This window comes from Montipora foliosa, chromosome 14 (genome assembly GCF_036669935.1).
Source record: "Montipora foliosa isolate CH-2021 chromosome 14, ASM3666993v2, whole genome shotgun sequence".
Taxonomy (NCBI): domain Eukaryota; kingdom Metazoa; phylum Cnidaria; class Anthozoa; order Scleractinia; family Acroporidae; genus Montipora; species Montipora foliosa.
This window is the reverse complement of record NC_090882.1, coordinates 22,713,401-22,725,900: the sequence shown is the minus strand read 5'-3', so window position 1 is coordinate 22,725,900 and position 12,500 is coordinate 22,713,401. Positions and strand designations below refer to the sequence as shown.

Sequence of the window (12,500 nt, the reverse complement as noted above, 5' to 3'; positions counted from 1 at the left end):
TTCAGCCAGAGCGGAGCCAAGGGCTGCCGCGTTTAAAGTAATATTCGAGCTTCCTTCGCTCGTGTTGTCCTTCGGTGTAGGGGGCTTTTTCCCGCCTTTTTGTGAAGCTGAAGTTCCAGCCGATTTTCGCCCCTCATTCGTGCCCTGTTCCTCCTTAGAGGGTTTTTCCTTACCCCTAACCGCTGTAGTAGGGGTTGAGGATGGACTGCATTCCTGCATGGTGAAAAATTTTGCAGCGTTTTGTCCTTAGAGCAAAAACGTGCTTCGACCAAGATGGCGTAAGCTTTCCACTGAGTTGGCGCATGCGCTGCGATCTCATTTGATCTCACAGCACGATAACGAGGTAGAATCACCTAACGAATGCTGTGCCACCCCGAGTGAATGGTAACTTTCAGCTGTGCTCTCATGATCTTCACCTAACACTTTTATCCGTATATCTAACGACCGCTGCTTGGACTATAGAGCAGAGGTAAAATCACCTAACGAATGCTGTGTCACCCCGAGTGAATAGTAACTATCAGCTGTGCTTGCATGATCTTCTCCGAACACTTTTATTCGCACTTGCAATTCCCGTTTGGCAGACTGGAGAGCAGAGGTAAAATCACCTAACGAATGCTGTATCACCCCGAGTAAATCATAACTATCAGCTGTGCTTGCATGATCTTCTCCGAACACTTTTATTCGCACTTGCAATGCCCGTTTGGCAGACTGGAGAGCGGAGGTAAAATCACCTAACGAATAGTGTGTCACCCCGAGTGAATGGTAACTTTCAGCTGTGCTCTCATGATCTTCACCTAACACTTTTAGCCGTATATCTAACGACCGCTGCTTGGACTGTAGAGCAGAGGTAAAATCACCTAACGAATGCTGTGTCACCCCGAGTGAATAGTAACTATCAGCTGTGCTTGCATGATCTTCTCCGAACACTTTTAATCGCACTTGCAATTCCCGTTTGGCAGACTGGAGAGCAGAGGTAAAATCACCTAACGAATGCTGTATCACCCCGAGTAAATCATAACTATCAGCTGTGCCTGCATGATCTTCTCCAAACACTTTTATTCGCACTTGCAATGCCCGTTTGGCAGACTGGAGAGCGGAAATAAAATCACCTAACGAATAGTGTGTCACCCCGAGTGAATGGTAACTTTCAGCTGTGCTCTCATGATCTTCACCTAACACTTTTATCCGTATATCTAACGACCGCTGCTTGGACTGTAGAGCAGAGGTAAAATCACCTAACAAATGCTTTGTCACCCCGAGTGAATCGTAACTATCAGCTGTGCTTGCATGATCTTCTCCGAACACTTTTATTCACACTTGCAATTCCCGTTTGGCAGACTGGAGAGCAGAGGTAAAATCACCTAACGAATGCTGTATCACCCCGAGTAAATCATAACTATCAGCTGTGCTTGCATGATCTTCTCCGAACACTTTTATTCGCACTTGCAATGCCCGTTTGGCAGACTGGAGAGCGGAGGTTAAATCACCTAACGAATGCTGTATCACCCCGAGTAAATCATAACTATCAGCTGTGATTGCATGATCCTCTCCGAACACTTTTATTCGCACTTGCAATGCCCGTTTGGTAGGCTGGAGAGCAGAGGTAAAATCACCTAATGAATTCTGCATTACCCCAAGTAAATGGTAACTATCAGCTGTGCTTGCATGATCTTCTCCGAACACTTTTATTCGCACTAGCAATGCCCGTTTGGCAGACTGGAGAGCAGAGGTAAAATCACCTAACGAATGCTGTGTCACCCCAAGTAAATGGTAACTATCAGCTGTGCTTGCATGATCTTCTCCGAACACCTTCATTCGCACTTGCAATGCCCGTTTGGTAGACTGGAGAGCAGAGGTAAAATCACCTAACGAATTCTGTATCTTCCCAAGTAAATGGTAACTATCAGCTGTGCTTGCATGATCTTCTCCGAACACTTTTATTCGCACTTGCAATGCCCATTTGGCAGACTGGAGAGCAGAGGTAAAATCACCTAACGAATGCTGTGTCACCCCGAGTGAATCGTAACTATCAGCTGTGCTTGCATGATCTTCTCCAAACACTTTTATTCGCACTTGCAATGCCCTTATGGGAGACTGGAGAGAAGAAGTAAAATCACCTAACGAATGGTGTGTCATGTCGAGTAAATGGTAACTATCAGCTGTGCTTGCATGATCTTCTCCGAACACTTTCATTCGCACTTGCAATGCCCGTTTGGCGGAGTGGAGAGCAGAAGTAAAATCACCAAGCGAATACTGTGTCTCCCCGAGTGAATGGTAGCTATGGGCTAAGAATGCATTTTCTTCCTGTCTATTTGTTCTCAATATGATATTAAGAGCGCACGTTTTGAAATATAGAGCCTTTGAGTAGTTGTTTTTGCTTTGATGCAATTCACCGAAGTCTTGGTAGAACTTTGCGAGAGGCTGGTTGCATTCTTGAGAACGAAAGGTCACGGTTGAATCAACTTTCCCCTCTGGGCCTGAAGAGCTATGTTTGAATTGCTCGAGTGTTGCTTGGTGACGTGCGACTGATTCTTTGAAACCTGATCCGCCAACAATTCCCTCTTCTGTGAATGTTGACCTTAGAAGTGCCATAACATTACCGCAAAAATGAAACAAATAAAAAGGGGTTTTGGAATTTATCTGGAGATCATTTAATATTCGAAGAGCAGGGTTGATTACAAATTGCTGGGTGTCAGTGTCAAAGAAGTTCTTTGCAGCTTTCCTGATGTGAAGTATAACTAGCAATTGCAATGGGCAATAATTACCCGAGTCAAAAGTGTTTGTTTGAAGCTTTTTGCAATTTTTTGGTTCTTTTCCTTTGCATCCAAGAGGTGGAATAACAATCAGTTGCTCGTCTGCCGCGGAATTGCATTCTTTGCGTGCTTTGTTATAGTAGTAAGTCGAGGTAGATGGGTCCTTTAAGAACTGATAATAGACAGCAATGACTTGGTAAACAACGAGCCTCAGAATTTTCTGCTCTCCACTTTCATGCATTAAAGAAACAGCCTCTAGCAGGCACTGTATCCCGCTCTTAACTTTGCCAATAACAAGCTGACAGATGCCAAAGTAACACAAGAATTTGCTCCTTTCATCATCAGCACCTGAACAAGATGTCGACTCCATTTCATATGCCTTCTTGAGAAGTTGCATTGCATTTCCTTCTGCTCCCCAAGTAATTTCAGCAAAAGATTTAGAAACTAATAGATGCCTCTGGTAATGTATATTTCCCAGAGCACTGGCTGCCTTTAAGGCCGAATCGTAGATATTATCAAAATTATAAGATTCTGTGGAACACCAAAACAGCGAGTCCAGAAACATTTCTGCCTTTATCAAAACTTTGAAAACATTCTCGGCTATCCTGGGATCAGTGCAACCGTCTACTAGGCTTTCTATGAAAAGCTGTTTTTCCTCATAAAATGCAACGAATGCATCCATGGAATGACAATCTAGAAACTCATCGTTCAATTTGTCGAAACGAGAAATGAAATACGCATGGAAACGGCACTTTGCAATTGCTACTATTTCTTCCATACGCTGTTGGCCTGCTTCTTTAGCAAATGACTGAAGGAGCTTATGCATTGCAAATTTTACAGAGTGGGAGTTTGAATCGAGAAGAGACTTTCTTCGGAGTCGCTGCAACATTTTCTTGGTCTTAATCACTCCCGTAACATTCAATACAGCTGAGGCGAGATCCGTGGTAAAACATCCCGGAAGAACAGACAAAGACACAAACGCTTCTTTTTCTGCGGGAGAAAGTCGGAGGAAAGACTTTTCATACAGCAACTTTATTCGTTGATTAGCTGGATAATCTGGATTGTCTAAGATATCGACGATACTTTCTGTTGCGGACTCAGTGATTTCGTTCAAACACTGACTTGTTTGAACATCATCTTCACAAACTAGAGAGCACATTAACATCATTGCAAGAGGCACACACCCACATATTTGGACAATTCTAGCGCAGTCATCGAGACTAGCATTTGGCACCAATTCACGAACTAGAGCATGAGATGAGGTATCATCCAGTGGCCTTATTCTTATTGATTTGTGACCTTGGAAATTCAAGTTCGTAAACTCAAATGATTCTCGTGTGGTCACCACCAGAGTTATCTTCTCATTTTGCATGATAATTTCTTCAAATAGTTTTAGGACGTCTTCTTTTACTTTTGGAATTCCACTCTCTAGTAGATCATCTACATTATCAAGAATAAATACGAGGGAATCTGAAATGTTGCCGAGGGTCTCGATTAACTCATCTTCTAACGACAGAGGCTGAGGTACTGATCTCTGACTCGTGGTGGGTTGTCTTGCGAGGCTGAAAAGCTTTGATATCAGATCTGCCTTTGTCTGGAGTCCTCGCGACGAAAGAAAACAAACAGGAAAGCCTCGAGACTGCAGTTGGTGCCCCACTGCTATTGCCACCGATGTTTTTCCGAATCCGGGTGAGCCCCAGATCGTCACGATTCGGGTATGTTCGGAAGTCACGAGATCCACGATCTCTTGGCATTCACTCTGTCGGCCAGTGAAGTTTGGAACCATTGAAGGAAGACGAGATCTTGGCACTGTTGGCTTGATGTCTTTGTAATGCAAAGTAAAATACAAAGTAGACATTGCTTACTTGTTATTATTTTTTGGATATCCTTTGTCTCGTTGAGACTTTGTAAACTGTAGAGAAGGTTTTGAAGAAGTAAGAACAAATATCATCTTTAACTTTGTGAACATAACTGAAATTATAATTTAACAGACATATTTCCCGTTTCCTTTCCATTGCATTGTAGAGGTAGCAAAATGTATTTGCAGTCATTTAAACCAAGACAGACCCTATACAGTATTGGCCACGTTCCTGAGATGACGTCAGCGGAGAAACTCCTCTTCACGGCATAAATTAAAGATAATTTGTTTGTGACGTCTTCTCACAAATTGGCCTAAGGCTTTGATTTGCTTAGCTGTAGAACAAATTTAATAACTAAAGAAATGAAGATATTAGTCTTAATAAATCAACACATTGATACACTGATACACTGATAGATGCAGGCCTACATGACGTCTACTCGGAGATAGATGCAGATTTCGCAAGAGAATGTGAAAATGACGGAACGGCGCCGCTTCACAAATGTTACAAGTTCGGAATCTTTCACTTGTTATCAACGTGTTGAATTATAATACAGTTATAGCGCGCAAGCTTGCGTGATATCGCCTAATTTTAGCCGACTCGGTCTTCGGCCTCGTCGGTCTAAGTATTAGGCGATATCGCGCTCGCTTTCGCGATATAACCGTTAAATAGCCCGCACTTCAATGTAATATCTACATTTCCTTCATTGAATCCTTTCACGGAAACACATGAGCCCACCAAATCTACCCGCTTCCAGCTGTGTGGCTTCGCATAGTTCAGTTGGTAGAGCATTGCACCATTGGAACCACCTGAATTTTGACACAATTGCTTAAATTGTCTAGAAAAGTGCGAGGATCGTTTCTCTCTTTGGTTTCAACTACTGTACCGCTCGGAAATGTTTAAATTACAACGCTTAGAAAACAGAGTGTCTTTGTGAACGAACGAAAGGATTTAAAATTACCCACTTGAAAACCTGTACGTTGACTTCACTTTTCGATCCAATCACTTTTCAAACAGTCACGCAGTCTTACAAATGTTACAGTTGTGACACTTTCAAAAACTTAAGAATGCCTTTTGTAGTGGAAAAGAAACCTACAAGAAGCGCGCGGCAAGTGCAGAAGCAGTTTCAAGCGGTAATGTAACAGTCTCGTTTATTTTTATGTGACTTGTGTCTTTTTTTTTAACGACGCGAGATATGGTTTTTATTGATGCACGGAAGATCTGTCCGTCTTGTTGTCATCTTTTCATTGAGAAACAGTAAGTTGCTTATTACGCCTATTGCTATATCCTGCTTTTTAGAAAGAGGCTTGAAAACAGTTAAGTCCTTCTTTTTACCTGAATTTTCTGTTTCTGTATTTCGTTCCTCTTCCTTCTTTTTTAGCTCATGGATCTCCTTTCCTAACGCACTTATATCTTCCTGTTGCATCCTCAAGCCCTCCTCAGCTGAATTCATATGCTCCGCAACCCTTTGCTCTAGCATAGCGACCTCTTCTTTGCTGGCAGTGAGGCTTTCCACTTTCTGTTCTATGGCTGCTAAGGACTCCTCAATCTTTTCCATATCTGCATTTCTGCTCTCTAAACATTTTATGTGTGCTTGCTTCTCTTCCCTTACTTGTTGTTCCAACTTACGGACTTCTGCTATTGGAAAGTCAGATGCAGTCAAACTTCTAAAGGCATCAATCGATGCAGTTGAAATTCCCAGAGCCTTGAACGCTTCTTTAGCATACTGAATGTTCTGGTCAAATGTTGCTTTGTCCATCTCCAAGCGAGAGGAATGACAAACCGTATTCCTCAAACGCCGAAGCTGATCAATGGCTAGTGTAAAGGTTTCGGCATTATCACCTACTGGGCTCAACACAGATCCATGGAAACTTCCATGAGGAATAGCTCGGGGCTTCACATACAAATCACTAAGTGTTCTGTAACGCATGCTGAAGGATTTTGCATAGATAGTAGCCTGGAATAAGGCAGTGCAATCCCATTCATTGTACGACTGGTTGGTAGGAACTTTAGTTATCCCTCCCTCTGTAGAGAGAAAGAGATTTCTCAGAGCAGTGGAGTCATCCCAAAGCTGGTATCCAGGGCGATGCTCAATGATGGTGTCCCACATCGTCTTAAAAGCCTGACGTAAAGCGTTTGGGAATTCATTTAAAACCAGAGACAAACACTTGAAATGATTCAACTCCTCGTCACGATAAGGGTGCAAGGACATCACGAATTAGTGATAATAAAGCAATGCCACAGCGGCGAAAAGGACCTAAACCAAAAATAAATGAATAAATATATTGCATAAGCGGATTTCATTTCATTCTCCTCTTACGGGAAAAGAAACTATGATTACTCTTTCTGGAAAGATGCGCTTTAACATGCTCTCTAGAAGATAATAAATTTGATAGTTTTGATGTTTGAAACGGAATTTTTTAAAGACACAGTGGGAAAAGAGTTCCATTACTCGCTCCGTGTCGACGACGTTTGCCTGGCTTACAAAATGAGTTTAAAATTTGCACAGAAACCTATCCAATACACAATGGTTCATTCCAAGTTGAAGCGGCGCAGAATCCTTCCGTCGCAGAAACTTAACGTGCTCTCTAGAAGAGAATAAATTTGAACGCTTTGATGTTTGAAACGGAATTTTTTAAAGACACAGTGAAAAAAGAGTTTCATCCGTGTCGATGACTTTTTCCTGGCTTACAAAAGGAGTTTAAAAGTTGAAGCGGCGCAGAATCCTTCCGTCGCAGAAACTGCGCCAAAAACGTTACTATGCGTTAACAAAAGCCCTATCCAATATGCTTTTTCTTTAATTAGATATCAGATATAGTGTAGACATACCCAAAAAGATCTCATTTTAGTAACCAACATGTTAGGAGATTTTTTGACCGCTACTCTGGTTTGGAGAAATTTGAATGAAGCTTGCCATGTTTTAATCCTAAGACCCAGTGTTTCAGGCGTTTCGATACTCCAGCCAATCCTTTTTCATTCATCAAAATAAGTAAGAGGAAAATTAATGAAACACTGAAGTGTTTTTAGAGATAAAATACAGCCTTTATGGGACAGAGACCCAAAAAAATGTGACCAGGCGCGCGTGTACTGCAAACCCTCGCGGGATCAGGCCCTCGTTCTCGCGTTGCCACGTCAGATCGCGACATGTCATATGCAATTAATTGGACGACTCCAGTGAGCAGACAGGGAGGCGCGGTGGCCTCATGGTTAGTGCGCTCGACTCCGGATCGAGTATTCGGTGTTCGGGTCCTGGTCTGGGACATTGTGTTGTGTTCTTGGGCACCCAGGTGTATAAATGGGTACCGGCAAAAATGCCGGGGGTAACCATGCGATGGATTAGCATTCCATCCAGGGGGGAGTTGAAATACTCCTAGTCGCTTCATGGTACAGTAACCGGAGGCTCGTAGCAGACTTTACCTTTACCTTACCAGTTAGCAAACGATAGAAATTAATAGTTTCAACATGTTGGAAGACACTTCAGTCGGGCTGACAAACTTCTGTAATTTTAACTTAAGAAAAATCTACTTACTAAATGTTGCGCGGAGTGTTTGGATTGTTTTACGAATATTCTGTAGCTTGATAAGAAAATCCTTAGCATGCAGAAATATCGAAGAAATATTTTTGGAATGATAATTTTATTTCCATCGTGAATGGCAAATTGGTGTTTTTATAATTAGAGTTGGCGATTTACTGACGGACTCGGACAAAATTGATAAACTCAGAATAAATATGCGACCTTATTCACCTTATCTTAACCTCTTCATCATCATCATCATCATAAATCCTTATGCTCCCCATTGGGGCATAGAGCCGCTTTTTTATAATAACCTCTTAAACAGGCTCAAACCAGTTTTCACACTTCCGAAAAACTGTACTGTTGGAAAGGATTGAATCTACCCAACTGCTTCACTTAACGGCAATGTTATGGTACCATACGAAACACCAATAACTGCACTCAACAATGTGACGTAATAGGTTACCACGGCAACAAAAAAGGCACCCAAAAACACCCTATATTGCCGGAGAGTGATTATCACGCAAACATAAAACTTTCTGCAAAGTTGAAAAAAATTCACAATCGGACACAATACATAGGGCATTTTAGATGGTTCTTTTGTTGCCATGGTAATTTATCATTTATTACGTCACATTAATATGTCCATCTTATTAAGAAATTATTGCCGTTTCATTTGGTACCGTAACATTACCGTCAAGTGAAACAGTGTGGTAAGCTTAATCCTACAAATAAGACATCCCTCCAAATTGTTGAAACCCGTTTGAGCGACCTTAAACGAGATTTTTGAGTTTATAATTGCAACAGATACGTTTACTATAAAATGGGTTCAGTGAGGATCGGAGCCCACAACAGGAAACAGTATTTCGATCTTCAAGTACATTATATATTATTATTACATGCAAATTTCGACGTGAATTCTTGCCGGAAGTAATTTGTCTTCGAATTTACGATTACCATCCAAAACTCCTAATTCAGTGCTAATCCATACTGAGTTCAAAACGATCAACTGAATTGGAAATAAATTACATGCTAGCATTTGGTGCAGTCTTAGACACAAGAATGAGAGCTAGATTGTCAGTACAAAACACGAAACAGATACTGTGGTAAAAAATTAGCGTCCTACAGGAAATGGACATAAATATTTTACTCAGGCTGCTCACCTTGTAGAGCTACGGACGAATCCCTTGAATATTTTTGCTTGCCCTATCACTACAGTTCCTTGGATATATGTAATCAATTGATGCACTTACATCAACATAAGAAGTACAGCACTGTTTAGAGTCGACGTAATGTTCTGCCTATGACAGAGGGAACATGATTCACTGTTATTACTTAATTACTTAATAATTTTAATTAAACAATACATTTGCTTGCGCAGGAAAAATACTTTGAAGCCGTCTTTTAGGGCGCTTTTTGTCCAACACAAGAGAAGTCGACTTAACTCGAAGCTGGGTTGCCAAAACTGGCAAATAAGGCAGTTTAAATTTGATGAAACCGGAATATTAAAGAACCGTGTATCATTTTTGTCTACCACATTTTCCGCATGGATATGCTCAAATGCGTTTTGCTACGACGAACAGAGCAAAAAATGTTTCATACCAAACAAAACATGATTAAGCACCCCAGCTGGCAGGAGACAACTAATTGGCTTTTTATAAACTATGGTAGAGGTGAATTCTAGTTGGGATCAACGAAACCCTTCGACACCACATGCAAACCTTTAGACCACAACACCTGTATGTGTATCAACCAGAAGTTTGTGTAAGGTGCGCATAATGAGACTATATCATTTTCTTATGTACCAATTGTTAGTTTAGAATTACTGTGTTAGCAAACATCTACAAGAAGGAGATTAGAATGGCTTGTTCGGTGTTTACGTCATGATGGCGGAAGTGATCCGTTCTTCTCAATAAATTCAGTAAGCTGTAATTTCATATTTGGAAGATGCATGGGGACGACATTACTCACCTCAAAGAATCGAACGACCTCAAACCTGTGACGTCCAGTGTAGGCACAATCAGTGTAAACTGCAACTCAAAGTGAAAGAAATGATGTTTTGTGGGAATGGTATGACTAATGAAGGTGCTCACATTGTCACGCAAATGTTGCCAGTAAATTCCTGACGTCTTGTTTCATAATGCTTAAACAGACTCGAGGGATTGCTTTCCTGACTGATGATTATCTCAAACCTTCAACCTATAAAGAACTCGTAAGGGAATTGAGGTCAATGAGCTGCTTTATTTGGATATTAATATTGACTGTTTTTTTTTCTGAGAAAACCTGAGGGCCACCGTAGCTTCGTAAATCGAGATCACAGTCCATTCAACTGTGACATTTGATATTTCCTCTTGGTTTTATTTAGAACCAAATATTCAAGAGTCATGTCAACGACGGCGAGGGTTAAAGATATTTCACATGTACATTTTGTAAGGCTAAGCTTTTGCTGAGTAACAAACATGACAAAGTTGAACAAGTTCTTTGTAGGAAATTGTTGCCTACACGGTGCGTTACGCCGCCTATGATGTTTAACAAGAGGTGTAAACGATGACGTCAGCTAGCCATTCCCTATGGCAGGGGGCTTCCCGAAAATGCAATAGCAAGCGGTCATTCTACACTTTTAATAATTGTTCTTCGATTCTGAAGTGCGCTCTGAGGTGTCGTTCACTGTAAATACGGAGGTTAAGATCTACGACGCAACCGTAACGAAATGTCATTTAAAACTGCAAGTTTAGGTTTATCAACTTTTTCGTCATTATGTCGGTTTGTCTAACTTCTAAAAACTAGCGCAACATTTCAGGAACTGAATTAGGAGGTGTGATGTTGAAGCGACGACAGAAAACTCAAATTCGTTGCCTTGTTCAACAGGAAAAGAAAACAAACAGCGGTTACAAACATTTTCATTTTATACTTGACGTTTCCTTGTGTTCACATTCTCCGTAAAACCTGACAATTGGTCATTTCAGGTCGCAGAGTTGCTGAAAACGTGAAAGAAATGTTCAAAAATGAAAAATGCACGTGCAGAGCGTGCAAAGCTATTGTTTTTCTTCATTAAATATGCAAAATTTGTGACGTCTTTGTTGCCGTCGCGTAGTAGATCTTAAACTCCCCAATGTATCTACCAAAAAACTTCTGGAGTTTATTGTAGAGTAATGTATTGTAATGTAATTTAGGGCATTGAGTAGAGGTTTGTTCCCTGGTTGCCAGAGGAATTTTTTTCCATGGTCCGAGACAACGCTACGCGAGACGAAAGCAATTGAGTCCTTAGTCATTGCCTTTGACTAGCGTAGCGTTCTCTCGTACCTTGGCAAAAAAAAATTTTCTGGCACCTGGGGTTGGGTTGTTACTGCAAAGAGTTCCATAACGTAGTGGAGTGAGATTTATGTTAGTTTTATAGCTTCTATTAAATAGAATAAGTTTTGGCTAATCAGCCATTTACTATAAAATAAGGTTAAAAAACAGTGAAACGAGAAATTTTATTATGAGCAGTGAATACATCATTTTACAGTTGTAACTAAGTTACCTGGACTAAGAATGGAAGCGAGGCTGCCGGTTACCCTGTTTTGATACAACAAATCTTTTTGCTTTTCTAATGTTATTGTAGACTCGTCTGAATTACAACAACTCAATTTATCTGACAAAGGAAGTGTGGTCTGTATCAATAAAATGTCACCGGCAGCCTCGCAGCCATTCAGAGGCTTGGTCACTGAGCAAACAACGGTAAAGCTAAGAGAGTCAAAACTCTCTCACCATTTATGACCAACATTTGCGACAAACACCAGTTTCTGCGTTGACGCATTGTGATTTACTTCTACAGTTGAAAGCCATCCGTCCTGGCCATTTAAAAATGGTCAACTAGTGTCCATTTCTTTTCATCTCTTATAAGAAACAAGTCGAACTCTGAGTCTACGCCTCAACGCAAGTTATAAAGCTGGCACCGCGGAATAAGAAGGGACTACTGGTTGCCTACACTTTGTTCGAAGGATTTTTAGCTGACTTCCTTTAAGTTCACAGTATTTCAGAGATTATTTTTAAATGTTACAATATACTGTATTGGTCGATATCCAGTTGAATTCCGTAGTCCAAAGTCCGCAGTCCACATTCCGTGATCCAATGATAGGGTTAAGTGCGATCGTAGATAGTTTTTTACATTTAGAAATGTTGTTAACGGCATTGATTCCAATCAAAACCAGTAAACAAGTGCTTTGCAAGTCTCTACGATGGTATTTATAAAGCATTTATTACTTCTTCTTAACAATCCCGGGGGAAATTATAAAACAAGAGGGTTCAGGTAGCCTAGACGTTGTTCGAAAGAATAAAAGCCGATTTCCGGCTTTAAAATTCACAGTATTTCAGGGATTGTTCATTTTACAA

At 40.9% G+C, this 12,500-nt stretch overlaps 1 pseudogene; it reads right to left on the bottom strand.

Annotated features, from left to right (window-relative positions):
* LOC137984522 (uncharacterized) overlaps positions 1-12,500 on the bottom strand; it is a 28,285-nt pseudogene that overhangs the window by 4,968 nt on the left and 10,817 nt on the right.